Source organism: Dromaius novaehollandiae, chromosome 3 (assembly GCF_036370855.1).
Source record: "Dromaius novaehollandiae isolate bDroNov1 chromosome 3, bDroNov1.hap1, whole genome shotgun sequence".
In the NCBI taxonomy this organism is placed as follows: domain Eukaryota; kingdom Metazoa; phylum Chordata; class Aves; order Casuariiformes; family Dromaiidae; genus Dromaius; species Dromaius novaehollandiae.
Window position 1 is genome coordinate 127819249 of NC_088100.1, and position 27246 is coordinate 127846494.

General features: G+C 52.6%; 1 long non-coding RNA gene across 1 annotated transcript; it reads right to left on the reverse strand.

Moving 5' to 3' along the window:
- Positions 1-1810: 1810 nt before the first annotated feature.
- On the reverse strand, positions 1811-27246 carry LOC112989314 (uncharacterized). The gene is made up of 2 exons (XR_010388671.1): positions 27008-27246; positions 1811-2532 (listed from the first exon to the last, which is right to left on the reverse strand). It is a non-coding gene; the product is annotated as an uncharacterized LOC112989314 (long non-coding RNA).

Here is a 27246-nt window from a genome sequence, read left to right on the forward strand (position 1 = left end):
TAGGGAAAAAAGTCTTTCTTTTTTTTTTTTAAAAAAAAAGGTATGATATTAATTCCCTAAACCAGGGACACACAGAGCAGCAAAACGTGCAGTTTCACAGAATGTGAACTCTGCTGCCCATGTCAGTACCGGGGCAAACAAATTCTGCTCTAATTGGCTCTAATTTGCATGTCTAAAGTGGTGGTGTGCTTAACCTGGAGGAAGATTTGCACTAGGAAAGACATGAAGTGCCTTCATACACTTGGGAGCAAAAATGAAGGAAAAATGCAATTAAAGCCACATTTCTAGCCTCTTCCTTATTATGTTCCTACATGATCTCTGCAATCAAATGGTTATTGCACGCAGTGAGGAGCAGCCGCTTGGAAGGGGATTTTATCTCTGCCATAAACTTGCTGCGCTTCTCGTGTAACAAACCATTTCTGGCTCCCAGAAAAACTTTTCCCTGCCGCAGCTGATTTACTGTTCAACTGCACTTGCTGATGCCTATCCTAAAAACAACATTATGGAAATGCAAAGCTGGTCTGGGCAAGCTGAAGGGCTGTGGTACCGAGCACCCCGACCTCAGCACACCTGGGCTTTCTCCCTTTCTCCAGCTCCCACCGGAGCTCCGTGCCTCTGCTGCAAAGCACGGGGATGCTAGAGCGTCTCAATGAGAAGGTTGCTGCGAAAATGCAAACCAAGCAATCTATTTTTATGTAATCTTGTTCCTCAAAATGGAAGACGGTTTGAGCCTTCACTTGTTTTTTTCAATTAAAAAAGCAATATCCAGCCGGCAGCAGTTGCCCACCATGGAATCCTTCTCTCCATACACTTAAACTTTGTCACTACCATAATATACACACAACGTACACCTCCCTAAGCTACACACTGCGTGAACATCCCTAGATTACGCAGAGGATGCACTTCCCTCAAACTTATTAATAGGTGCCATGGGGTGCAGAGACCTTTTAAGGTCAGCACAAACTACTCTTCAGCATTAGTAAGACTGTTAAGTAAGACCAGGCCTAGCTCAGGCTTTAGGACTTGGGTGATGACACCTTGTTCCTTCCAGCTAGTCGAGGATTAGCCTCGTGCAGTGATTTGGGTCTTTAGAAAGCAGCGCCTGGAAGCACCCGCCAGCCCAGTACAAACCCCAGCAAACTGGGAGCTGTTTCTACAGCAGTCTGCAGACACCAGCAGCAGCCCTGCAGATGTGCGCTCGCCTGTCGCTACTTCCTGCACCGTGGCCCAGATTTGTAGGCGGTGCAGAGGAAGGTGCCTCTCGCCGCCCGTGTGCTGAGGTCCCGGGGCGCCGGGCTTCCCAGGCAGCCCCCTGCGTCCCCCGCAGCTCCTTCGCGCGCCGGTGCAGGGAGGGGAGCAGCTGCGTGTGCGTGCGTGCTTGCCCAAGCTTTCGCATCAGCTGCGCACTGCGAAAGAGCCTTAAACCCTGGGAAATCAGGCCGTGAGCTTGGTGCAGGAGGTACCACGGGCTTGGGCGGCGAGAGAGCAGGGTTATGAAACGATAGAATTAGTATGAACAGCAAAAGCTGGTGTCCCGGGGTAAAAGTCCATTTCTCCCCACCCTGTTATATCTGATTTTTCCAAAATTAGCTTTAAACTGCAATTTTTGGAGAAGGCCCTCTCCTAGCCCCTAACCTGAGAAGAAGAGTCCATGACCCATGCCAACGGGGGCTATCAGCTCTTGCGGCCTCTCTTGGGGCGTTTTCTTTGACACATCTTTGCTGCAGGTCTCTTAGGCAGCCTCCTGCCTCTGCTTCTTGTTATTCGTACCCGAAAAGAGAGGTTTCGTTAGCAAAGACGACAGTGTGCGTTTCAGTTTGGGATGGGTTTATTTTGTTGCTTTGGGCTCTTTTTCACAGGCAAGTGTTCCTCTCCTGTCCCGTATCTGGCACGCTTTGCCAGTGCCCACAGATAAGGGCTGCCTTTGTCCAGGTGCCTTTAGAAGACACAGAGCACGGGAGGACATGACAGCTCAGTATCGTGTCACACAGAGATGATTTATAGTAGAGTTTGGAGGAAATTAAACACAGAGGTTAGCCTTCAGATGAAGGCTCCCTTCAAGATGCTTTACTTGCTAGACAGTGGTGACCCAAATTATTTTCGTAGATTATAGGACAAATATTCATTATTACTCACAATAAACTGCATCCCTCCTTTCATACTACAATGCAGGGGCTATTTTTGTTCAATAATCTTTAGCGTTTTCCAGGAAGTGTTTAAATAACTTAGGTCACCTCTGTCCCAATGGCGGTCAGTGTTTTTGTACCATCTGGATTAATTCATGTGCTGCAGTCAGCTCTAAGCACGGTCGTGACCAGAGCGCTCAGGCCAGGACACGCAACCCATCTCTGGAGCACTGCAACCGTATCCAGCGCTGCAAACATCCGGTGCATGGGTGCATGGGTGCTGGGGCGCCCGTGGTCCCGTCTGAACGTACCATCAGCCAACCCAGGCATCCAAGAGGGGCTCACGGTCCTGCTGCTAGTTTGAGCAACTGCCTCAGGTCGCCTCCCATTTCACTTTACAGTGTTTCTGAAACAAAAGCAGAGATTAAAAAAAAACGCTGACTACCACCTCCCTGCTATCAACACGGCAACACACCGGTCTGCCCATACCACCAAAAAAACAGCTCTGGAAAGCTAAGGCTAAGCAGAAGGCTAAGGCAGATCTGAGGCCCATGGTGAGCACGAGAGCTGAGCTTAATTTCTCATGAATAGAGCTCAACTCAATACCAATCACATAGGTCCTGAAGGAGGGAGGAGGGATGTAGCCAGGGAAAGAAGCCTACGTATGGGACGTCAAACCAAATGCTGGTTTTTGTGTGTCCTGCTTGCCCTCTGCCCTGAGCAGCCTGAAGGCAACGACAGGAGTGATGTCCCAGTGGGACTGTCCCAAAAGAGGCAGAGGCAGCACCTCTTCAAAAGGCACGAAGGACACAAGATGACGCTGGGGAGAAAACCTCAGACCTGGTCTATGCTGTGCCTTAGGGTGCCTTGAGCATCGCAGTAGCAGCCCTCCTGGGACAGCACTGGTGGATGGGACCAGTGTCGCACCATGGGACCGTCGTCTCGGCAGCCCCACGGACACGAGGCCACCGACGATCCCTCCCCGGCGCCTGCCTGGTCTCCTTGCTGCTCTGCACCCCTCTGTGCTGCGGCGGGGGGGGAGCTGTGGCCGGGAGAGGTCATGGTCAGAGTCAGCTTTGACGAATCTCCCCCCCCTTTCCCCCCCCTTAGGCAGAGCCCTTCCCTTGCTGCTCCTGATCGTGCTGCCCTTTTCCTCCGGAGACGGTGATTCAGAGCGTAGCGTAGAGACGCAGCGGCGGTGCCCGCCCGTGAATCAGACGTTATTAGTGACTGACATTAGCATTCAAATTACTTATTGGCAGAAATGGGTTTAAAAATAGGTTTTTATGATAAACAAACTAACCTCATACAGGAAGTGAGCTGCAAATACTAAAAACTAGTATGCTGTAAGAAGAGCTAGTAGGTCTGCCCTGCAACAACAACAAAAAAGCTGCCTTCCTTTATTTTCTCATCTTTTTCATGTTCTTCCCTCTGCTCAGAGGCTATAGCTAGAAACTGGCACGGTGAAGGGCGAGACATCGCTCGGGAAGGAGAGCTCAGGCGAGCACGTGTCGGCTGCTCTGCGAAGCAGTGGCTTTGCTCTGCTTTGTGTTTGCAGTGGTCGGGTGTGCAGGGCTCACACGTGCACCCCAAAACCCCCAAACTGCCTGGACCACGGCATTAGCCCCCCCGCTGCCCCAGGAGCCGTGGGGTGCCTCACACGGGGCTTTGCTGCGGCACCCCCGAGACCCAAACGCCGGAGCCGGGAGGGAGGCAGAGCCCTTCCCAGCCAGGGCTGCTCCTCCGCCTCTTCCCAGGCTGCGGGTTCGCCGCGACGCCTCGCCGGCATCCGACGAGCAGGAGCTGCCTTAGGCAGCCACCAGGAAGGAAAGGGGAGATTTTTTTTAAAAAAAAAAAAAAAAGCACCAAAAAAAAAAAAAGCAAGAAACCGAAAAGCTAAAGAAAACAGCATAGGACTGGGCGCCTGGAGCAAATCCGATTTGCTCGGCACGCTAAACCGCAGCCCGGATTTCTGATGGAAAGTGGCATCGGGGCGACTCTCCCGGCAGCGCCCGCGCAGGTGCTAGAGGCAAACGCGAGGCATCTCCGGGCAGGGCGCGGGGAGCCGTAAATTCAGCCGAGAGAGATGACGGCGGCTGCTCTCTGCTCGCAGACCTTAAAATAGCATCGCCCCGGCGATTCATAACCCTGCTTAAATCGCGAACCCAGAATTTGAGCACGTTGGGACTTCAAAAGGTATTTGCTGCTGCTGCTGAAAAGGTTAAGCAGTTTTCCTACCGAAACTCGAGTGTGGGCTGTGAAAGAACATGTTAATGAAGAAAATTTCCCCAGGGCTGCTCTTTTATTATCACCAAAGCCATCGAGTTTCAGTTTGACTTATTTGTATTTATTTATAAAAACAAAGATTAAATAAGTAGAACAAAAACAAAAACCTCATCCTAATTTCTGAGCCGAGCCTGATTTATTGAAACAAAGAGAGGTATCACCTAGCAGGCAGCTCGGCGATGCCCCCCCCCCCCACTCTGCTCGGAGAAAAATGAGTCGCCGGGGCGCTGGATTAACCCGTCTCGGAGAAAAACGCCGCGCTGAGCCCGGGCAGGTTTTTCCCCCCGCACCCTGCGTGCTGGGGTGAAAATACTCGCAGCCACCGCGACGACCGGGACCGGCTGCCCGGCGGCATCCTCCGCGGCTGGCATCGCTGCCCCGGGGGGGCTGCAGCCCCCGCGGCGACGCCGTGCCCTCCGGCTGCGGGGGGGTCCTCGTCGCCGGCCGGGGGTGCCCACGCCGGGGGCTGCCGCCCAGGCGGTCGAGCCATTTCGTTTGGCGGCGTTTCGGCGGCGGGGCACCCGATTCAACAAAAAGGCTTTTTTCCCTTTCATGTGTTTTGACTTCCATCGTTACGGAACCGGCTGAAAACACACAAAAAAAGAGCCTCAGTGGTCTCGCAGCCTTTAACATGTTGTTTTTCTGCATATTTTTATGTTGTTGGCTTTTGTTATCAGCAGCATCTGCAATTTGTGGCCAATTCTGTCATGCTTTAGGCAGACATCTTGTTCCCAAAACTGTTTGCAACCTTTCAGCTACAGTACAGTGGCAAATACAGTGAAAAAAAGCCACAGCACAATGAGAAAAAAAAAGCGCAAATTTTGTCCAAAAATAGTCATTTTGCAGAACTTTTTTTTAAAAAAAAAAAAAAAAACACAATACCCCCGAGGCAGCTACTCGTCCTTGCTAGGCTAATTCCAGGTAATTCTGCAAGCCTGGGTACACCACGGTGCCTTTCCTTGGCATATTCATTTTAATTCCAATTCTTTGCCTTCCCCCGCTGTGCCAGAGCCATCGGTTAACGGGGTTTTTGCAGCAGCTCGACCACGTTCGCGCTGCCTTCGGCTCCCCTGCGCTCCCAAAGCGTGACAGCACGGGGACCGAGCCCTCGTTTTACGAGATGCCACGTGGATTCAATCAGTTGAGCGGTTATTTACCACCGAAAACAAACGCCACCGATCTGGCCCCTGTTCGATATTAATATCGAAACCAAAGAGCAAATTAATACCACAGATTCAAGGCATTTAAAAATAAAATGAAAGTAATGCGAACGAGACAGGGGCGCGTGCCCGCGTGAGCCTGCAGAAACCAGCTGAAATTACAAAAAAAAAGTGGGGGATTAATCCTGCCTTTTGCTGGCTTTTCACACGCAGCCAAACGGAAACAAAACAGCCTTTTTTTCGCGTTTTTTTTTTTTTCCCCTCCAGAATTAGCTTTGCGCCCGGGAGGGGGAAAAAAAAACCCTCCTGCTGCCGGAGAGGGAAGTCTAAAAAGTTTAATTCCAGCCTCCGTCTCTGAAATAGCAACAGGTCGCCCCGGCTTCTCGGCGCCGTCGCCGTCTCCCACGCGAGCGCGGTGTCGCGGGGCCAACGGGGGGAATGACACGTTCTGAAACCGCTCAGACGCGTCCCCAAGCCCGGCCGCGCGGGACAATTTCCCTTGGAACGAGGGCGATAAGCTGCGCTTAGAAATCCCCATCCCTCTTATCCCCCTTGGAGACTCGAGGAGAAACGGCTCCCTCCTGCCTTGCACTTTTTGGGCTTCCCTGAAATCTGTATTTCTTGCAGGAGAAGGGAGATATGCACCTGGGGGGGGGGGTGCTCGTTTTTGTTTTGTTTTGCTTTGTTTTGCTCTGAAATTTTGAAAAAGAAAATATATCACGGTTCTTCCAATGCTCTCTCCACTTCCTGTGACAAAAGAAAACATGCTTCGTTTGAAACCTATTCTTCCTCTATTTATCACCGATAAATAGTGACCAAAAACGCACGAAAAATATGCCTCGATTTTTTACTATGTGATAAAATCCCCCCTGTGTGGTTTCCATGCTGTTTTTAAGGCATCGCTCCCCGAGCAGCAGGCAGCCAGCGTGCCAGGCTGCTCATTCAGAAAAACCTCCAGCAAAAAAAAATCAAGCAAATAAATAACGACTCATCAAGCAGGAGTAGTTAAACAGCGAATGCAAAAGGTTGCATGTTAAACCCAAGCTTAATTAATTTCCACTTTAACTATTTTAGTTCTCCCAGCCCTAAACAGCCGACTGCTATTCAAGCAAAAATGCTCCACACGTGCTTATTTTAAGAACAGAGGCAAAACGCAGCCGAAATAGGTAGGGTTCGATAAATTCAGATTTTGACTCATCCATTTCTCTGATGCATGATTAAACACACTATCAGTTGTACTAATATTTGCCACTCGCCGGCGACGCCGATTAACCCCACTCGCAAGATTTAGAAAAATCATTTTTGTTTGACTCATGTGGAAAGAGTGAAACACCAAAGGCTCCCCTGAAAGTGGGCTATACGTGATGCTTTTACTACGCACTTCACCCCGTTTGAAGAAGCCAAAATATTGGGCACTTTTAGGCACTAATTTATAATTATTCCTAGGCGACAGGAAGCTGGAGACTTAACATTTGCAAACGTGCATAATTTTGCTGCTGTTTAAACTGCGTTTGGGTGTTCAGATTAAAGGAGAACTACGAAGGGAAGAGAGAGCCTGCACCGTGATTGATCTATTTTTGCTCTTTCATACTTTTTCAAGTCGATCAGTTTGTTCAAGGGCTTGGAGAAGAATTAAAGAGCTAATTGTGCCGACTGCCTTGTATCAGCAATTTTGCTATTAGATTCATTTTACTGTACCGCAGTAAAATGTGACAGCTGTCTTGAAAATGAAACCCACCTGGAAAATCATACTACGAGTTTCATACAGGTTTAGCAATGGCTTCTGTGAGAATCAGTTCGAAAAAAATTGACAAACGCACGTTAGGACAAGGATTTGGGGCTATCTACTGCTGAAGCGTGTTGGGTAGCACTGAAGCCCGGGGAGGAGAGAAGGGCAGCTCCCGGTGCCCCCGGCAAGCAAGTGGGCTGTGAGCGCTGCTCGGAGAGCCCAGTTCAGCAGCCGCGTGAAATAATATCTCCACTTCTCCCAGGATGATTTGTGAAATATTCCCCTTCGGTGTGTGTGACACCTCTGCGCTCCCCGCACCCCGAGGCACCGCGCTGAGCTCAGTTTGTGACTGTTGACTTAGGTATAAGATGCCAATCTTTTCATCAAAGCTAGCTGAAAACAAAACTGAGAAACATCTTGTGGTTTTGCAAAACGTATTTACATAAAAAATATATTTTAAAAACGTTTGGTTATTATGAGAGGAGGCATTTATGGTGTTTGTGAGATAGCTGACATTTAAAAAGGTTTACCAAGCGTGTCGGCTTCACGTGTTACCTACACTTATCTCCACATGGGACGCCACTGAAAAAGCTTTTTATCAGGCCAGGCTTAAATTTAGAAAGGCTTCTCGCTATCGCTCTCCATCTCTCTGGGTGCACAAGCTTTGAGCAAACAGGGACAACCGGGAGAGCTCTGCATACAATGAGGATCAAAGGCTGAGCTACAGGGCATGCATCGCCCGGAGATAAGGAGGCTGCAGGCGTTTCCTTAGCTACTGTCCCCAAAAAGCCAGGCAGAGGCTTGCGACAGAGTCCGGGGGCTGCAGGGAACAAGGTGACTCACGCTCCCCAAATGCCTGTTTTTCACCCGGAGGAGCGTCGCAGAGAATGACGCCGTTGGTGGTATGAAACACATGGGCATAGTTTTCCCTATTTTTGGTTATGTTGTGAAAATAACCCCTGCTAGCCTTGCCAGTCTCGACCGAGGGCCCAAAGCTGCCAAGAAATGCCCCAAAGCAGCATCCTTCCCCAGCCCCTGTTTTTTGGAGGCTGTTCCTCGCTCCATCCACCCCAGCACAAAACCAGGGCTGGAAGAAAACCGTGGTCGCAGGCTGTGGCTGAGCCCCGAGGCTCAGCCGCACGTGAAGGCACCTCGGCAGGACAGTCAAATTGCAGAGCTCGGATTTTGTGGCTCGCAGACGGCTCGGCACGGTTGGGAACGGGGGCCGTACAAACGCGCCGCGAGCCACCGGGCCGGTTTTGCGCGGCGGGACGGGTTCGGCCCAGCGTTAATCCCTCAAGAGCAAAACGAGGAGACCTGCCAGTGGCAAAACATGTGCAGAAGAGGCAAACGCGACGGCAAAGAGCGATAGCAGGACGAGGGTAAAAGGAGAAAAAAAGGAACCAAGCCCAAGGCTGCAGGAAACAGCGAGGGCAGCCCTGACGGGACCACCGTCCCCGTTCATCTGCGCTCTGTTTTCTCTCCCGGTATTTTTGCCAGCTCTGGCATGAAAACCTGAGCAGGTTTTGACTTCTCTCTGGTGCATAGCCTAGACGAGCCGCAGGCATCATCCCGGTTTGCCTCTCCTCTCGCGGGGCCCGAGGGACGTCAGCCTCGCGCCGAGAAACCCCATTCTGTCATCCTCGCCGGCTGCCGCGGCTCCCGTCGCGCCGCGCTGATTAATCACCCCTCCAAGAGCCGGCAAAGACGTCGCCTTGGTGCACCTTCTCCCCAGGAGGGCAACGCTTCTGGGGCCGGGGGCTTCTCCCTAAGGAGCCTCGGGGGACACCATGCCTCTGCAGCCCCCCCCCTTCGTCCCCTCCCGCCTGGTTTGCACGCCGGGGCCTCAGTGCCTTTGGCAGATCTCTGAAGTTTGCTTTGGTGGCCCATCTGCAGCCTGAAGCCTCTCCGGCCTTCAGCAAGTCCTGTAGCCAGGTTCAAAACGATTGAGATCACCACCATAAATGTCACTGCCAGGAGAAGACATTTTGCAGTCCCTGGCTTTTTTAATGCACCCCCCCCAAAAAAAAAAAAAAAAAACAACAACAAAAAAAAGCCAAAGCCACTCAAGATGCATTTTTGACTGCTGCTCTGCAGCAAGACACGATGCTTTGCTAACTCTGCTCTGCACGCAGTGCTACGATCGGTGCATGTCAGGTAGGGGTTTCCCCCCTTCTGAACAGCTATGCCTACCCTTGGGGCCACTTTTATATGCTGTTCCTACGGAATAAACAACCTTGGCTGTCAAGGGAAAAGCCCTGCTCCTGGAAACACATCCATCAGCTAAACAGCCCCAGAGGATCTGAGCGTGCTGCAGCACAGCCGTCCCCTCCCGCGCCCAAAGTCAGGACATCTCTCGGGCTGCATTTCTCTCACAATTGACTTGAAAGCACGAAATGAGATTGTTTTTCTTCCTGATTTCTGTTTGCGGCCCCCGCACGATGGTTTGTTACGGGACGGTTGCTAATAACTGCTGGGTTAATCGTGCTGTTATGTAAATAAAGGGTCAGGATGGGTTTTTTTGTTGCTGTTTGCAAGTGTCTGGTTCTCTGCTTTGCAAAAAAAGAGCATGAGAAGAGAGGTGTAACCAATTCCTGGAAAAGCAGATACGAGGGGAGCAGCGGTTTCTGGAGGGTGAGCCAGCAAGAGGTGGCCTCTCGCTGCAGGGCTGGGTCTGCCCCGGCGTTGAGTCCCTGCACCCCATTCCCACCCCATGGTGGTCGCCCAGGAGCCCCGGAGCTGCTCTGCAGGGAGAGGGATGGCTGCCGGGTGGTGGGCAGGGTCTGCAAAAGTACATGACTTAGCAGAAACTTCCCTCGCCTAATTTTAGCTCCTCTAGAAGCTGGGCAAAAACGAGTCGTCAAAGTTACCGCTAGTCAATGGAAAAGTTCACACCTCTGGGGGCTGACGCAACCCGTCCTGCAGCCGGCAGCTGCGAGAAGTGGGTTAAACCACTTTCTGGAGGTGTCGTCTCGGTCCCCAGGGAGCCCACGCCGGGGCCTAGGGCTGACACCTGACTTAGAGGCCCCTTCGGCGAGGGAAAGGCCCCGGGCTGCGAAGGCCTGCCCGTGCAGAGGGAAGGAAGCAGAAGCCACCTGGCAAATGTCAGAGTCCAGCCAGCCTTCCCGGGGGCTGCCCGGGCTCTTCCGAGCGTGGCCTCCCGGCGCGAGGGCGGCGGGGGAGCTGGCCCTGCTCTTTTGGCCAGAGCAGGTCCCCGGCAGGGCCAAGGCTGGGGATGCGGCAGGCGGGAGAGGACCGTGTCTCGTGTCCTCGCGGTGGTGGCACCCGTGGTGGTGGCCGCTCACCGGCTTGTGCCGAAGCCGCTGCTCGGAAGGGCCGTTGCTGCCAGGACAAGCTTAAGCCAAGTTCCTATTGATTCGGGTTAAACCAAACCCCAGAAATCAACCCAAAACTCCAGGGAGGGATTTTTTTCCATTCTGAAACCCAAGCCTCTGGCAGGGCACTGCTCTTCGCGGCCTCGCTCACCACCCTGGCAGCACCTGGGGCCCAGAGCCCTTCCACGGATGCCGTCGGCCACCGGCACAGCGCGGCCAGCCAGGAAGGAGCCCCGGGGACGGCGGGCCGCGGTCCTAACCGGAGCGACCACGCGTTCGCCTCGTCCGCCCGTGGGCTGCACCTCCTACGAGCGATTTGGGTCGGGGCTGCTGCAGACGGAAACGATTGCCAGCGGCTGCTCGACGGCGCGCGGGGCTGCACTTTCTCCTAGTTCGCCTTTGAATCACCGTGCTGCGGCTGGTAGAGCGTCGTTTTCACAGTCGCATTTCTCCTTTCCTTGTTTCTGACTTTATAGTCTTCAAGAGTAATAGTATTTTCAGCCTGGCGGTTTCTTTTAGCAAGCCTATTCCCTCATTTCTGAGTCATTCTGAAATAGTTCAAGGGCTCTAGTACACAGACAATGAAAAAAAAACGCTTTTACAGCACAAATTTACGCCAGCAGAACGAGCCTGTGCACCAGCACACATGCTAGACGCGCCGCGCTGTCTAGTATTACAGGCAACTTTCTACCTAGGTGTTCATTGCTATTAGTGTTTGTGCAAAGAGACATCCCCACCACGGCCGAGACGGATCTTTCCGGGCGTCGCGAGAGAAACCGGGATGAGTTTTTTGGCACGCCGCGAGCCCGATGCTCCCGCAGCACCGGGGCAGCATCCGCTCGGCGAGAAACACCGCCTTTCCCGCGGAAAGCAGGTCGCGGCGGTGCCGAGGCTGCTGCCGGGAGAAGACCCCGTGGCCGGCCGAGATGAAGCGGGAGGCTTGGGGGACTGGGAGGGGAGGCCTCAAGCCCCGCCGTCGCTGCCTCCGCGCTCGCGGGCCCCTCTGAGCCGCCGGGACGCGCGCGGCGATAAGGAGCGCTGCCGGCCGGCCCCTCGCCGCGGCTCTGTCCGAACGCGGCCCCCGTTTTTATATGGGCGTTTGGGATAGGCAGCCTCCGCGCGCTGTCCTGAAACACTCATTTCGGACGAGGGTATGCAAATAAACAGCATCTAAGGCTAAACCCTCCCACCTGGGGTCAAACCACATCCCCTTCTAGAGCATCTCCGAGCAGCCCGGCCGAGGGCTCCCCGCTCGCCTCGACGGCTCTGCCCTCCTGCTCCAAAATCCGGCGATGGGCAGCAGCGGGAGCACAGCCCCAAACGACATCTCCCGAACAAGCCCTTTCTCCCTGGCTTCAGCTCCTGCGAGAAAAATCCCTTCCTAAGCACTTCTGCTCATGCTGGCTTACGCATCGGGAGCTATAAATCACTTTTGCCAAGTGCCGAACGGCGCTTGTTGGCCTGTTTCTGCTGTTATTTGTTATTATTGCAGGAAAACGTCATTACTCGCAGAAAACTGTTGTAGCAAACAGCCCAAACTCTCTGACTCAACAAGGTGCCGTGCCTCCAGCTCCGTTGTCCCCAGCGAGCAGGGGCACCACGGCCTCCCCGAACAGAGGGTCCCTTTTGCATACAAGCGCAACCACGGTGCAACCCATTTTTTTGCCAGCAAACTGCCCGCGCTTACGTTTTCATCGCTTGCGTTTCTGCAGGATTTGCAAAGGCTGCCGGGGAGCCCTTCACACACCCCAATTTGGCTGGTGATGCTCTTATTCGGGGCATCAGGAAAAAAACCGCTCTCCTGCAGTTAGGAAGTCCAGACAGCGGCTGCAGTCGGTGAGCAGTTGAAAAAGGAGGGCTTCTTAATTGGAAAAAAAGCCATCGTCTGTTATACAACGCAGATTATTTATCTCAGCATTAGCAATGTTTGCTCTGGATTTGCTCCAGTCTCTTAAATGAGCAAGCAAAGTGTTTAGGTATTCTTTAAAAACATGAAAACCTCCTGAGTGACTGGAATCCAGGAGAACCACGAAGCTATAGAAATACTCGTTTGGAAACTCTTGCTTCGAACTTGCTATAATATCTGTACCTGGGAGATTGTGCTAAATCTTGTTATCTCTCAGTTCCCAGCAGATTTGCAAAAGCACCAGCTCCACATCCCCGGATTTAAATAACTAAATACGCATATATATCCCCACAGAACAGGCACACAATGCCAGCGCATGGGTGTAGCTGACATTACCCAAACAGGCGGGTGATTCACTCTGTTGACTCAGTATCTCGAAATACTCGCATGCAGAGCGCGCGTACAGGGAATTCAAAAATTCTCCGTCGAGTAGGTTCATCCCCAGACGCATAAAAAGAAGATTTTTTAGGGATGCGGCGCACTCGGCGAGAGCAGCGAGCAAACGCTGCGGACGTTACTCGCCTCGTGCCCCGCCACAGTCTGAAAAGAGATGGATTAAAATTTGCGAGTCATTAATCATCCCGAGAATTGACAGCGGCTCTATTTCTTTTAACTCGGGGTAGGTTTGGGTGAATGCATCAAAGTGGAAAAGGTGCCTGAAAAGGGCAGACCTCTGAACAGCTTTCATTTCTGTACCGGCATCACCGCAGTCTTTCTCTTCTGGCTCACCTAACGAGAGATTTGACTAATCGCAAAATAAAAATCACCCTCAGCGGAGACGCCAGGGTCGAAGTTACGCGGAGTAACTGAGTCGCAGACGGGATTTCTGGTGGGGCGGCTGCAGATCCCGGCTATAACGCTTAACACCACCTCTAACGCTGGAAGCCACAACCATTTTGCAATAAAATCTTAGAGAAAAACGACAATTCCCGCGGCCCAAGCAGCTGCTCGGTAGCACGCTGGTATTTCCCGTGCCACCGATCCCCTGGACGACGAGAGCAACCGTTCTCGAGTGGGGCGGGATTCGCCTGCGGCAGCCGCGGCGAGAAGAAAGCCCATTAGAGAAAAAGCCTCTCTGAAGAAATTTTGAGCTCAAAGCCCTGGCATCTGTGGGTGAGCGGCGTATTTTCTAATGAGTAAGAGTGAAAATCAGTGAAAATGCTCCCAACGAAGCGGGCGATAAGTCGGCGTGCTTTCTAACCACGGCGCGGCTCTGCCTCCGCGATGCACCAAAGCAGGGCGAGCCGGCGCGGAAGAGCTCAGCGCAGAGTTTTTAGTGCCTTTGCAGAGCCGCCCTTAGCAAACCTGCTGCTAGAGGAGCCGCTTTCTACGTCTCCGCAGCAGGGAGAGCCTGGCCTGGAAAATGGGTTTTCCACCGTGCAGGCACAGGTTACAGCACGTGGGGTCAGGCGATGCACGGGGTGGTGGGGTCAGGCGCTGCACGGGGTGTTGCAGCCGCTCGCTGCCTCGAAATTCCCGGTTTTGTCGCAGCATCCCGGGACGGTGACATCCCCATGCAGCCCAGCAACGGGAAGAGCAGGCAACGAGGCCCTCCCTGGAAATCCGCAGCGTTTCGGCAGCAAGACGCTTCTTGCAAAATTATTCGGGGGCCGCTTATCGCTGGCTCAGCGAGCGCCTCGCTTTTGCACGGAAAAGCGAGCCGAGCCCCGAGGCGTCCCCGCGGGACGGTGCGCCGGGGACCGGTCCCGCTCGGGAAGCCGCCGGCGGCAAGCGCGGCGCGGCAGCTATTTCCTTATTAATAACCCCCCCTACAGACCTCGGGCAGGAACTGTTGCTAATAACTCGGCTCGCCCGCACGCTCGCAGAGAAAGTGCTGGAAGAAAGCAGATTCAAAAGAAAGAAAAAAAAGGAAGCAGGCAGCGAGGCGAGCACAGTGATTTTTGGCACGGCGCGCTTTCCCGGCGTCGGCGGGGATGGCAAACCGAAGCACGACCCCCCCCAAAAAAATCCCCTCGCAGGCAACGCGATGGAGCAAAGCCCTTGCACAAGCCGCTTCTGCCCCAACAGCCAAAACCTCTTCCTCCCACTTTGGCCGTGGGCATTTATTTGCAGGGCAACATCATTTTCAAGGCTCCGAAAGCAGCAGCAACGGTTGCCCAGGCTGGACTGCACCTACACTTGCATTTTAGGTCAGACTTCCACCACGAAAAGTCCTGAATTCACTGTTCTTTTCGAAAATTTGCCTGCTCAGAGATTAGAAGGATAAAGTATTTCACAGGTCTACAATTAGGAGTCTACTCCGTTGTCAAAATGCTCCTTTTTAAATATAAAACCTGGCTAAATTTACACCTTCCACCTCTATTTGTCCTCCTGGAGGACATACATGTACCACCTTTGGTGCTGAAAAATTCTTGACTGTTTTAATTAATAAAATTATTTGATCAGAGTGGAGCTTGCAGACAACACTACAACTAAGCACAACTCTCAAAAAGGAGTGCTGGAAACTTTCTCGAGTCTGAACTGCTGTTACACGCTTTTTTCTGAGCAAATTAAAATTCTGTGTGAAATCCCTTGTTTCAAGACTCTCGTCAGGAGAAAAGGTGATTGTTAAAATGTGTGATCGAAACTAATGGAAAAAGCAAATTAAACCCTGCCAGAGTTTGGTGCAAATGGGGTGTTCCAGGGGAAAAAAAAATACATCCAAAGCAGCACTGCAGCATTGCCTTGTAATTTAAATATATATGTGTGCGTGTATCGGAGAATCAAGGGGATGATCTAGCACGGTGTGACCTTTTCAGACAGATTTCCCAGCACGTAAAAGGGCATAAAAGGGCAGTGATTCCTCCGTGGGAGAGGCAGAAGGCAGCCGCCTCTCGGGATTATTCACCGGCGGAGGCGAAGGACCGCGCCTGGCTCTGCCCAAGGATCATCGGCGCCGGGAAGGGCTCTGCTGAATCATGTGCACGGCGAGCGCTATTTTATTTTGCGAGTGATAATGAAAGTAACAAAAGTGATATGTGGGGTTTGCAGAGATGTACAATTAACTTACTGTCACGCTTTGGGAATTCCTTTTAATGTGGGGTGAGCAGGCGAGCGAGCGAATGTGGTGCAGGCAGCATGTGAAAGTTCATTTTTTCGTGCCGCCTGAGGCTGCGAGCAGAGCCAGATGCAAAAAGAGAACTGGGTATTTTTACTTGTGCTTTCCTTCGCAAAGAACCTCCGAAAAGTCCCCGCTTAAGCTCTGAAAAAGAGATTATTGCTCTACGGTGATAAGGTGACGTACATTTAAATAGTTTAATTCTGTTTGGGTGAATATTCTTTCTTAAGCAAGTCGGTGCAGCTCGTTTCCCTGTGCCGACTGGCAGCTAAAACGAGGAGGCATTCGGTGGTTGCCCGTTTTCTAACGGAGCTGCTAATTTTTCTAGCAGCAGTCACCAAATTTCTGAGATGCCCAGCAGGAGACTGCAGTAAACTCCATTTTCCCATCAGCAATGAATGTAACTATTACAAATGTGAATTTTTATCACATTTAAAAATAAATACTCCGAGTAGGAATAAAATGACTGAAGTTCTTAGATGTCACACCATGAAACCTGACACATATGTGCTTAACAGAGCTGATTTTTGAAAATATAGATATTAGCACTGCCTTTGTGGTTAGAAAAAAATATATTTTGTAATTGCTCAGAGAAGTGCAATGAGATCAGTGAGAAGATATGGCTTATTTTAACTTTAAACAATGCTCTGTACCTGCTTTTGCAATTAAATTCAAGAGCCTGGGGAGCAACAGGGGAGACTGCCTTCATGTGGGGCTTTTGTCCCGAGTGGGAAATATCAGCTAGCGATTTGTCCACATAGTTTAGTGGCATCCCTATAATCTGAAATGCCGCAAGCCACTGAAAAACTGCCTTAAACTTCATTCCCTTATAAACGGAAACAGAGCCAGCTGTTAATATAAAGTACGGACAAACGTGGGATGTGCTCTCTCATGCAAGGTCACTTTTCCAGCCCGATTCCCCGGGGTCAGAGGGCCCACGGGAAGATCACCCAGGTTAAGCCTCCATGCACAAAGGGCCTGAAGTTTTGCAGAAATCCCGATGCATTTAGGGTTTTTTTCCCCGGTGAAATCAGTGAATGAAAATTACCCAGTGGAGACCCCCGGCACGAAGATGCCGCCAGCGCACCGCTGCGTTGCACCCCGCAACGGGGAGCTCGGCCGGTGCAAACAGCCACGGTCCCCGCGGCTCTGCCGTGAACACCTTGAAAACACGGGGGATGTTCATTCTCACGGAGGGGACGGTAAAGAAAAAAAAAACAATCTAGCCCGTTATTTAAAAAAAAAAAAAAAAAAAAAAGAGGGCTGGGCCGGGGTTGCAATTCGTCAGTAATGAATCACTTCAGAAATGATTTCTCCTGGGTTTTGAATTTGTGCACTCATGCCCTGCCCCGGGGGCAAGTTCATATATGGAACAGGCTATTCATAAAGAAAGAAGACGAGAGGCAAGAAAGCAGCTCGGGCTTGACCACCGGAGCCGTAGGCGCTCTGGTTTCATGCTCGGCGGGCTCCTGCCTCCCAGCTGGTTTGTGGGCAGCGGGCAAAGCCGGTGCGTTGGTGGGGGGCCTGGCTGGAGCTCGGTTTTGACGTTAGGAGATAAATCCCCACCTACGGAGCTCTGGTTTCAGTTTCGACGCGCGACAAACATGGTTGTACGAATTCTTTCCTTTGCCACCCCGTCTTTTTTGGGCCTCAGCTCGAGAATGGCAGGGAAGGGATGAGCTGATTTGGGTGCAGTTGCCCCTGGTTTAGACCAGGGCTGGTCTGTCCGGAGACACACAGCAATAATTTAGGTCACAAACAGGCACGAGGGGAAGCAGAGGTCCTGCTCCATTTGCAGGACTTATCTCCAGCACTGTGCTATTGCCATTGCTCAAGACCCACATGTCTTTTACAAGGAAAATATTGCAAAATAACCCCGAGAGCTCCAGCTCTGAGGGTGGGAGAAAGCTGAACGAGGGAAGCTGGGCAAGATGGTTTGGAGATCTGCATCCTGTATGTGATGTCCTGCAAGCAGTCCCAGTCCGGGGCCATGCATGTTTGCTCCCAGCAACTCATGTTCTAGCACCTCGCCCACCACAGCACCGCTCTGTCTCCCTGCCAGATGTTTGCCCAGCAATGCCTTGCCTGGGACCACCACTCCACACATCTCATTCCAGGAAACCACCTTTATTAAAAGACCGGGGTGAAATCTGGCCTGGCTGAAGCAAAGGCCGTGATGCCTGTGGAGCTCCTGCCCAGGAATTTACTTCTTCTTTTCAAGAGGAAGGCGTAAACGTAAGGGTTTAGTGCTCTCTCAGTGCTGAGAACATACAGCATTTTCCTTCAACGCAGAGCTTCATTTCTGCGATGAGCTGGGCTCTGTTTGCAGAGCGTCCCTGGTCCGGGGGTAAAGGCAGCTGAAGGTGCCAGGAACAGCAGCATACGACCCAGGACTAGGCAGGACAAGGTCAGGGTCTGCGGCTCTGCACACCGTGCTGGCTGCCGGCACGGCACTGCCCTGGGATTTGGGGGAGCTGTAGCAGTCCCCAGCCCGAAACACTCTGCCCGTCCGCACCACCAGCCTAATCACAGCATTTCAGGTGGAAAACGAGATATGCAAGAAGAAAAGCAAGCTATCCCACCGACATCAGCATGAGCTGCTCCAGCACGCTTCCTTTCCAAGGTGAGCAGCCAGCTGGAAAGCAGGGGCTGCCCTTTCCTAGTATTTGCTGCTTTCTTCTAAAAGGGGTTTCCTAAACCGGTTGCAGTCCACCCTCCCAGAGCTTCACAGCAGCTGCTTGGTGACTGCGTCTGCCCGTGCATCTGGCATGCGAGCGCCAGGCCCCGGATGAGAGTCATGCTGAAAATATAGCAGGAGGTGTGTGTTTTTCCAGTGACACCCTGGTCACCCTCCACCCGTCACCAACGATGCTCTCCCTTCCGCAAGCTCCGGTGCCCCCGAGGGCAATGCAAGGGTTTTCCCGTCAGCGAGGAAGGAGGCACTTGGCAGTGGGGAATCCCACATCGCCCCCACAAATCCTGCCCGTGCCGCCGGGCAGCCTGGGCCCTGTGCAAGCGGGACCGTTTCCTCGCCTTTGGTGAGGTCTGGATTGCCTATCTAGGAGTCAAAGGCAGGCTGTAGCTACAAAAACTGCCCCGCATGCACTTCTTATTGAAAAAGAAGGGTTTGGAGGGTGTGTGGGGGAGAGATAATAAAATTTCAGCCTTATTTTAAATACCACAAAGCAAAAGTCTCCAGCCCAGATGCAAGATATCGCTGCGGTGACTCTGTCGTTTCGACCGTATTTTCTGTTATTAGTTCTGAGCAATTGGGCTGGCTTTCATCTACATCAAACATGCACTCGTCTGTGTGTGTGTCTCCACTTGAGCAAGACGATTCTCATGTTTGGGGCCACACGCTTCTCTCTTTCATGGGTGGAATGGAACAGAGGTTTGCGTGGGAGGAGAACTGTCAGACGCAGGAAATCTCTGAATTTCCCAACCTGACTCTAGAGTTTTCTGTTTTGCCCTTGCATCTGAGCTGGGGGGAGATGACCTGCACTGGGGATAGGACACCAAGACGGAGGTGGGAACATGTAACCCGCCCAACTAAATCCCCTTCCCAGGACCTTCATACAAATGCCTGGAAGCCAAAGAGGGATGCTAGGGAAGGAAACCAGCCAGATTATTGAAAAGCCAATTAAAAAAATCTCTTCTTTCTTACATGAAGGCTTTCTCATGTTCTGCGGTGAGGCCACTTTGCTGGCCTAAGAGGGATGCCAAATCTTTGTGGACAACAGCCAACCTAGTTGTGAGTCTTCCCTTTGGCCGTGGGGACCCCAAAATATCCCTTGCCAGAGAGGTCTGCACTGTCTCTGGATGCCACCCCAGGGGACTCAGCTCTAGATCTGCCCTGGTCCCCCCCTGCACCCTTTCAGAGAAGTCCCCAAAATAGCTTTTTCCCTTTGACAAAGCACTATCTGAGAGTAAAGACCTGTGGCAGAGGATCTCAAAATCCCTAATGCAGCCTCTGCCACAGCCCCTGCACCAACCTGCTGGTTTCCATGTTGCACTGAAATTCCCAAGATTAGTTGAAGAGCTCCAGAAATTCAAAAGAAATCCCTCTGCACCCTCAGCCCTGGAGCTCTCCCCTGCCACGATGCCAGAGCACCAGCAACCCTGCAGTCCAGGGAGAAAACCTACCAGTCTTCTATTTCAGCATGGTTTAAATCAAGCATTTCAGATAAAAAGGCATGATATTAACTGGATGTTCTAATCTCAGGCGACAGATGGAAAGAACCTGCTTGCAAACCACGCAGGCTGGAGAGCGTGAGTTTGCAATTCGGTCTCTAGCAGCATTTGTGCATGGTCGAGTTCTACTATATTCAGGACAGTGACAATGTGAAAATAGATCTTACTCAACAGATTTGCTTCGATGTGTAACTGAGTCATAGTTGCTTATTCTTCTGACCAAAAGCAAGTATTTTCATATTCTTCTTTGCCCAGAGCATTGCAGAGCACTCATACAGGTTCTTACACCGTCATTTGAGTCACCCAGCTACCCAAAACCTCCTCAACCACTTTCGAGTTGCAGATTAGGTCTCATGGAGGTGCAGGTGAGAAGCAGAAAGACTGATTTTCTCAGGTGCTGGGATGAAGCAAGGCACATTGTGGGGCTGCAACCTGCCTCACGCTGTTTGTCAGTCCTGCTCCAGTGGCACAAAAGGGTCTGGATGTAAAGGGAGGCCAAAGTGCCCACCTGTGTCATCTCGGGAGAAGTGGCATTTGGCCCCACCCAGGTGGGGCAGAGGAGACCAGGAACCACTAACAGTGCAAGTATGAAGTTGCTTCACGGTGCAACTACCAAGTCCCTTGGCGATGCTAGGCCCAATCCTGCACAAGTGGCCGTTACGCTGGGCTCGGAGAATTGCCCAAAATCAGCAAGCTATATCCTAATTCTGCACCTACAGCTCCTTCTGCCCCCATTCTCCGGTATCCACGACTGCGTCCTCAGCAGCTGCAGTTCAATACCGACAGGTTCAGCTTCTTCAGCGCTGGTAGCGAGGTGCTAAGTCGGTCTGGCTATGTTGCAACGAAAGCACGGGTCGCCATCGCTCACAGCAATGCTCTTCAGCACCAGCTAGGACGACGGGGCCACCCCTGCTCATTCAAACCTGCCCAAACTGCAAAGCTGGACCCTGGTTTTGCACATCTTCCTTGGAGCAGTTGTGCTGGATCGAAGGCGAGAGTTAGTACCTGCCACCCTGAGCATTTTGGAGGGAGCCCGTTAGCTGCTCTGCCACCAACAAATCAAAACAGAGGTGTGGTTTTTTTTTTTTTTTAGCTTTTAGTTACAAAACAGTTGCAATTCATCCAGTTTTCCTATCTCCTGGGCAATCTGACAGTGCTGAGACAGCTCCAGCCTGAAACAGCTCAGAAAGAGACTCATATTGCATGAGCTCAGCATAAATATCAAAGCTGGATCCAAGCAGTGTCCTCCCAGCGGAATCCTAAATAATAACTTCCAAAAACATTAAGGCCAAGGCCAGGAATAAAAACCCAGGGATACGGTTGAAGAATTGCCTTGGCGCAAGAGGCGAAAAGCCATTTGGACGAGACGCTTTCGCCAGCAGAGCAGACAGAGGCTGCGTGTGCCCGGCTGCCAAAGCAAGGTGGATGCAGAAGGCACGACCCGCAGCGCAGCGGCTTATTAAGCGTGGCGTAAGCCCCTTTCGAGCAACCAGATCTGCTCTGCTGGAGGTTATACGACTGCGTGTAATGCTGCGTAGCGGCTGCTGCTTTGCGGCCTCCTGCGAACGGAGAAGCTGGCCACCTGGCCCGCGCCGCAGATGGGTGAGCAAGTGTGTCCGTGCTGCTGAGCACACGTGCCCCACAGGTGGTTGGCTTTGCTCTTGGGGGTTTGCCAGGCTGCAGACGACTTGGGGAGGGAAATCCCTGACAGCTGAAGGCAGCAGAGAAGGGCGAGCCATCGCTGCTGCCGTAGTGATCGCTCACCTTGGCCCTAACGAGCCCGTGCCACGTCGCTGTCAGCTAGGTACCCATGTCCATCTGCACGCCGGGGGGACGGGGCTGCCTGAGCGACGCGGGCACAGGTGCTGCTGCTGGGCCGCAAAACGAGCTCTGGTTTGAACTTTAAACAGTTAATGAGAGGAGGAAGAGAAAGGAGGAGGCGGTGCCCGCCGTCTGCTCTCGCTGGATGTCTGGCAGCCTGTCTGGAGCGGAGGCCCGGCTGGCACGGGCGCACCTCGAGCACGGGGCACTGCAAGGCTGTGCGACCCATCCTGGAGACGCCTTCCCACCCCCGTCGCTCTTGGACGCCCGATTCCCCGGTGAGCTGCACCTCCAGCATCTCGTTGCAGCGTGTGAGCGAACCACAGAGCAGATCGGGACGGATGCAATGTCTCGGAGCAAGCTGAACGGGATGCTGCAGACTGGGGCCGAAAAACGAGGTCAGCAGGACAAAATACGGACTCTCCATCCTTGGAGGTACTCAAACCACCGCTGGACAAGGCCGTGAGCACCCTGCTCTATTGGGCCTTGCTGGGAGCAGAGGCTTGGACCAGAGACCTCCAGTGGTCCCTGCCTACCTACAACATCCATTCTATAATTCTAAATGATCTATTACCTTCATTTTTTCCTTCTCCTGATTTTTTTGTCGTATTATTTATATCCCTAGGCACTCACAATTTCATGGGAAATGACACACCATCGTGCTTCAGTATTGCATTGCGCTTGTATTACTATGGACCACACTGGATGACTGCGGGTTGGGGGTGCGTATTCTCCCCCCAGTCCTATTTGCTCAGCTTGGGAAGATAACCGGGGAGGAAATTTGTCTGAACTGGGAATTGGTGGCTTGAATTCTTGCTCTGCTTCTGTTTCATCAAAAAAAAAAACTGCTAAAGGAAAGATTTATTTTAGGATAGTGAAATAAAGCCCCTGACTGTAAGCGATACTGGGTTATGAGAAATCCACACCGCACACCGGGCTAGTTGCTGTCACCAGTCAGCCCCCATGACGGCCTGGCTGGAGGCTACCAATTTTTTTTCATTTCAAAACTCAATCCCCTTTCTCGTTTTAATCTTTCAACTTGTCTCAGTTCTTTAAATTCATTTCACTTTAAATTCTCGTGAAGAAACAGTTCCTGTTTTCTGAATCTCTGATATAACCACTGCTTTTTTTTCTGTCTGCGATCGCTGGGCTCGGTCCTGTTGCTGAGGGACAAGTACAGAAGAGGACAACTCTTCATCCTTGCAGGCAGCTCCTGGCTATGTGCTGGGGGTCCCCTGCACACCCACTGCCCTGCTGTTATCCTCTCCAGCACGTTGGGGGAAATCTCTGCAGGCCCTTTCGAGATTTTGGTACAGGTCCTACAGGCCCCTAGCTCTGGTCCCCTTATTTTTTGAGCCCTCCGCACCTCTTCTGGTGATGTTGTTGGCACCCTCCGGGTGTCACGTCCAGACTTGGCTGTGTCCCTACAGCTCCTTGTGTCCTGACCAGCGTCCTGGCCTGTCTCTTGGCATCGGGCAGACCACCATCAGCAACCTCACGGTGCCCCACCATCTCCGCTCAGCAGCTCGCATTCCGGCCTCCAGCTCCTCACATCCAGGCCACCCTCCGACAAACATGTCTAATGCACCACAGCTAAAGCACTCACTCCCTCTTTACACCCAGAGGGGAGAAGAGCAGACACACGTGCTCGTGCTGGCACAGCGATTGAGGCCACGCTGTGTTCACACTGTGCACGTACTACGTTCAAAGTGATTTCACTTGAACTAAGGCACCTGCAGATCGGATGCTTTGGGTCCCGGGAAATTGGGATATTTTAAAAAAATATTCAGCTTTGGTGCAATTCAGAGCACAGTTTTTAATTTCCAGCAAGCCAAAAATTCTGGGAAATTTCCTATTTGGAGACCCTGACACGCAGCATTTTCAGGCTGAAATTCATCCCCTCAACCTTGACGTTGTTCTGCAGCTGCGGTATGAACTACAAGCAGAAAAGTTCGGCTGTGGCTCCTAACTTGAATTAGTGAAATGTTATTTTACCTTCACTGCTTTTAACCGTAATCCCTTTCTGTCCCGTAGCAAATCAGATTGAAGGACAGAAAGCAGAATTCTGTTAAAACTGCTTCTGTCCTGGAGACATTATTAATCTCTTTTGTCAGCATTACGCAGCCGCTCACAAAGGCTTAAAAGTGGGTTTTGTGGTTCATTTAAGGATGCTGTGATTAACAAATACCTCAGTTAAAATCATTTTTTCTTCCTCTGCCACAGAAACATCAGGACACATGATACTTTAATAGCCTTTGTGAGCACGCTGCCTGTCTCGTAGCGCTTCCCCCTGAGTAATTTCGGAAATGTCACGAGAACGCCTAAGAAAGCCAGATTTGCAGCCCAGCAAATGCTGCGAGGGCAGGAGGGGGAGGAAAACGCCTTCTGAAGAAAGACGCAGCCCAGGGAGGGACCGAACTGGCCAGCTCGTCTGGGGCGAGGCAGGGGAGCAGGATGTCTTGTCCACTTCGCCATCCCCCTGCATCGCTTCCTACCACCAGAAAAGCTCTGCTGGGAAATGTGCCGCAGTGGAGGCAAAGCCCCGGGTAGGTGCTGGCCAGGACCCCCCTTTTACTGCTCACTGGAAGCCAAGACGGCGTAGCTGGGACACGGGAAGCCCTGTGGGCTGGGATGCTGCAGACAGAGCCATGCCCGGAGGTTACGGCCAAACGACCTGTCATTTCTTGCTGCTCTTTCCACCTGTTTGCAATTTTGACAGTTTTACCCAGACAGAAATTCGATGCCTGGGGCATGTGTCTTGCACAGAAAGTTTCAGCCCAGGTGGCCCCAGCCCTTCTGAGCTGGAAATAGGAGCGAGTTAAGCCTGGATGGGGGCTGGCGGGCTCCTCTATGTGCAGGGAGAGCACATGGAAGTGGGTGGGAGACGTCCCCGTCCTGGGGCTGTCCTGGGGAAACAAGGCACTTCCCACCTCCGGAGCACTTCACAACCCTGCTTGGGATGCAATTCCCACAGCGCTTTTCAGCTGGATCTCCCTAAGGCTCCCAAAGCTCATGGGAATGACGCGCGCTCCTTGCACACACATGCTGCTGTCCTAAGGTTCACCCTCTTCCCAGCAAACCCTGTTCTGTGCCTACTAAGCACGTCTCTCTTCCTGCAAGGCTGCTTAACACAAAGTTGGAGACTCTGTACTTGCAAGTACTTGCAAGACAAGGAGTTGTTTCTTCAGTCCCAAGAGCTGCAGCAAAAGGATGCCGTTTCCCTAGCTCACTACCTTCCCTGCAACAGGCAGGCAGGAGAGCTGTGGCCCGAAGCCCAGGCAAGGTCCCTCATTTATTACGAAGTCATGCTCTGTGGAGAAATACTTGCAATACTTCTGTCTGCGAAAAGCAAAAGTGAAAACCGCCCCATGCATTGCGTTGATGGGCTCGCTGTCCCTGCTCTGCTGAGCGAGTGCACAGCTGATTCTTGCTGCTGAGTTTCCAAAGCTTGGTGTCGAAAGCATGAGTAGGATAAAAAGGTTCTTAAAAAGCAGAATTGTGTGTCAGAGGCAGCTCTGCCGTAGCTGGAGTGCTGCCCAGAGAAACCCCTCCACCGTCTGCTTGCGTTGCAGAAGGGAGCAGCCTCCTCCGGCATGCTCCTGGGCTGGGACTAGGGGCCTGCGGACCCCTCCGGAAACCCCAGCCTGTCCCAGGCTCGCTCACCCCTCGGCTTGAGGATGGGGTTTCCATCCAGGCCACTCTGTCCTGGAGCACAGCACCAGCCTGGGACCAGCGTGGTCCTCCCTGGAGTTTTCGCTCCCTCTAGCATCTCCACACGCCTTTGTGCTCTGAGCCAGAAAGAGCATCGCCGGAGACACACGACAAAAACCTAATGGCTCTCACTTTGCTGTAGATACTTCGCACTTAACAAAAAAGACCACCAAAATGTCAATGAGAAGTTAGGGTGACAGAGGCACAGTGAGGTCCCTAAAGGAGGCCCAGGTTGGGACAAAATTCAACAAACTGCAACCCTGCAAATCTGTGGGGGACAAGCAAGGCCTGACATCTGATCCCGGCTTGGGACGGACCACACATTGCCCAGTCAAAACTCCAGGGTTGCCACCCAAGCCCTGAAAGCCCCGTGCTGTGTGCGTGCATCCGCCCCACGATCGGCAGAACCCATCGTGTGGCCCCCAGGGCACCGGGGAAGAAGGAATGGAAAAGGTCCCGCACAAAGCGTGGAGGGAAAAAAAAAATCACGGCAGGGCTGAACATCTGTGCACGCCCTCCCTGAACCGCAGCGTCAAGGGAAACATCCCAGAGGCCCCAGGCCAGGGCCAAAGCCGAGACTCCAGTCATTCCCCGGTCCCAGCTCAAATAGCTGCTCCCTTCCAGGGGCGTGCGGGACAGCACTTCTGCTTGTCGAATGCACATTTAACCTCTTCTTCAGAAAGAGCCATTTCAGACGAGGGTGCTGACTCATTTTTATCCGCCTGGCCCACGCGTTTGACTGAGTACGCCCAAAGAGACTGCAACACCTCCCTCTGATGCCATGGCTCAGCGGGGCTCTGCTTGCTTTCTTTCTTTTTTCTGTCAAGAGCCAAGTTACCAAAAATGTTTGCCACGTGACCCTGTAATACTGTAGACCCAGTTTCGTTTACTGTAACTAGATTGACTTGAAAAACAAAGTTTCCAACAGAAGAGATACACCACCATTGCACTTAACCGGCCCCCAGCATGTGAGTTAATGGCTCAGCAAACGCGATTCAGCCTCATAAACCTGTTTCTGTGCACACAGGGCTGCCTGCTTGCTCTCGCTCCCCTCTGCCTGCAGACATGCAGTTTTGGAGGTTATGGTATAGTAAAGATTATGGTTTCAGACTTGGAGCAAATGACAAAACATAGCGGTCACATCTGCTGAGAGCCAGAGCTCCCGGGGGCTCTTTGCACTGCTGCCGACGGGCTGGGGGCTCCAGCCCTGCCGAATCAGGACGGCCACAGCTAAATCGCCCTGCCTGGCGTCCCCACGGCTTTCAAAGCCACCTCTTCCCAAAGCCAGCGCCCCGGCAGCGAGAGGAGCTGCTGGCAGGACGGCACGGAACAGCCCGCTTCGGCCCCTCTGCTGCCTCGTGCAACAGCCCACATCAAACGCAGCGCTGCTTTTGAAGGTAAGGACCTCTGGCTCGGTTTTCTGTACCGCTCTCGCAGCGCCGGGCGTTCTCCCTGCAGCCGGCAAGTCCAGCCCGCGCTCGGAGCCGGGGCGCGAGGAGGCCGGCTGCGGTGCCCAGCCCGGGAGACGCTGCCGGGAGCAGCGAGCAGCGAGCCCAGGGAGCCGGCGCTGCCAGCGAGCTGCCGCCGCCGCCGAGGTCCCCGCGGCGAACGGCCACGCTGAGCTCGGGTCCTGCCCCGCACGCTGCCCAACTGCTCGCCGGCGGAGAGCGCAGAATGTACTCACCAGCACGTCGCAGCCTCTTCCCCCCCAGCTTCCTAGGAAGGCGAGACAAAACGGATCTAGGCATTTGTTTTTTCACGGGAGGGGGGTTAAAAACCTCAAGCAGTGCTGCCTGCACGGGCATAATATCACTTATTTCCCTCCATTAAGCAATGATGTCCAAAATGTTTAAGAGGGAAAAAAAAAGAAAAAAACAAAAAAACCCTCAGTCTTCATTCTCATTGGAACAAAATTACTCATGC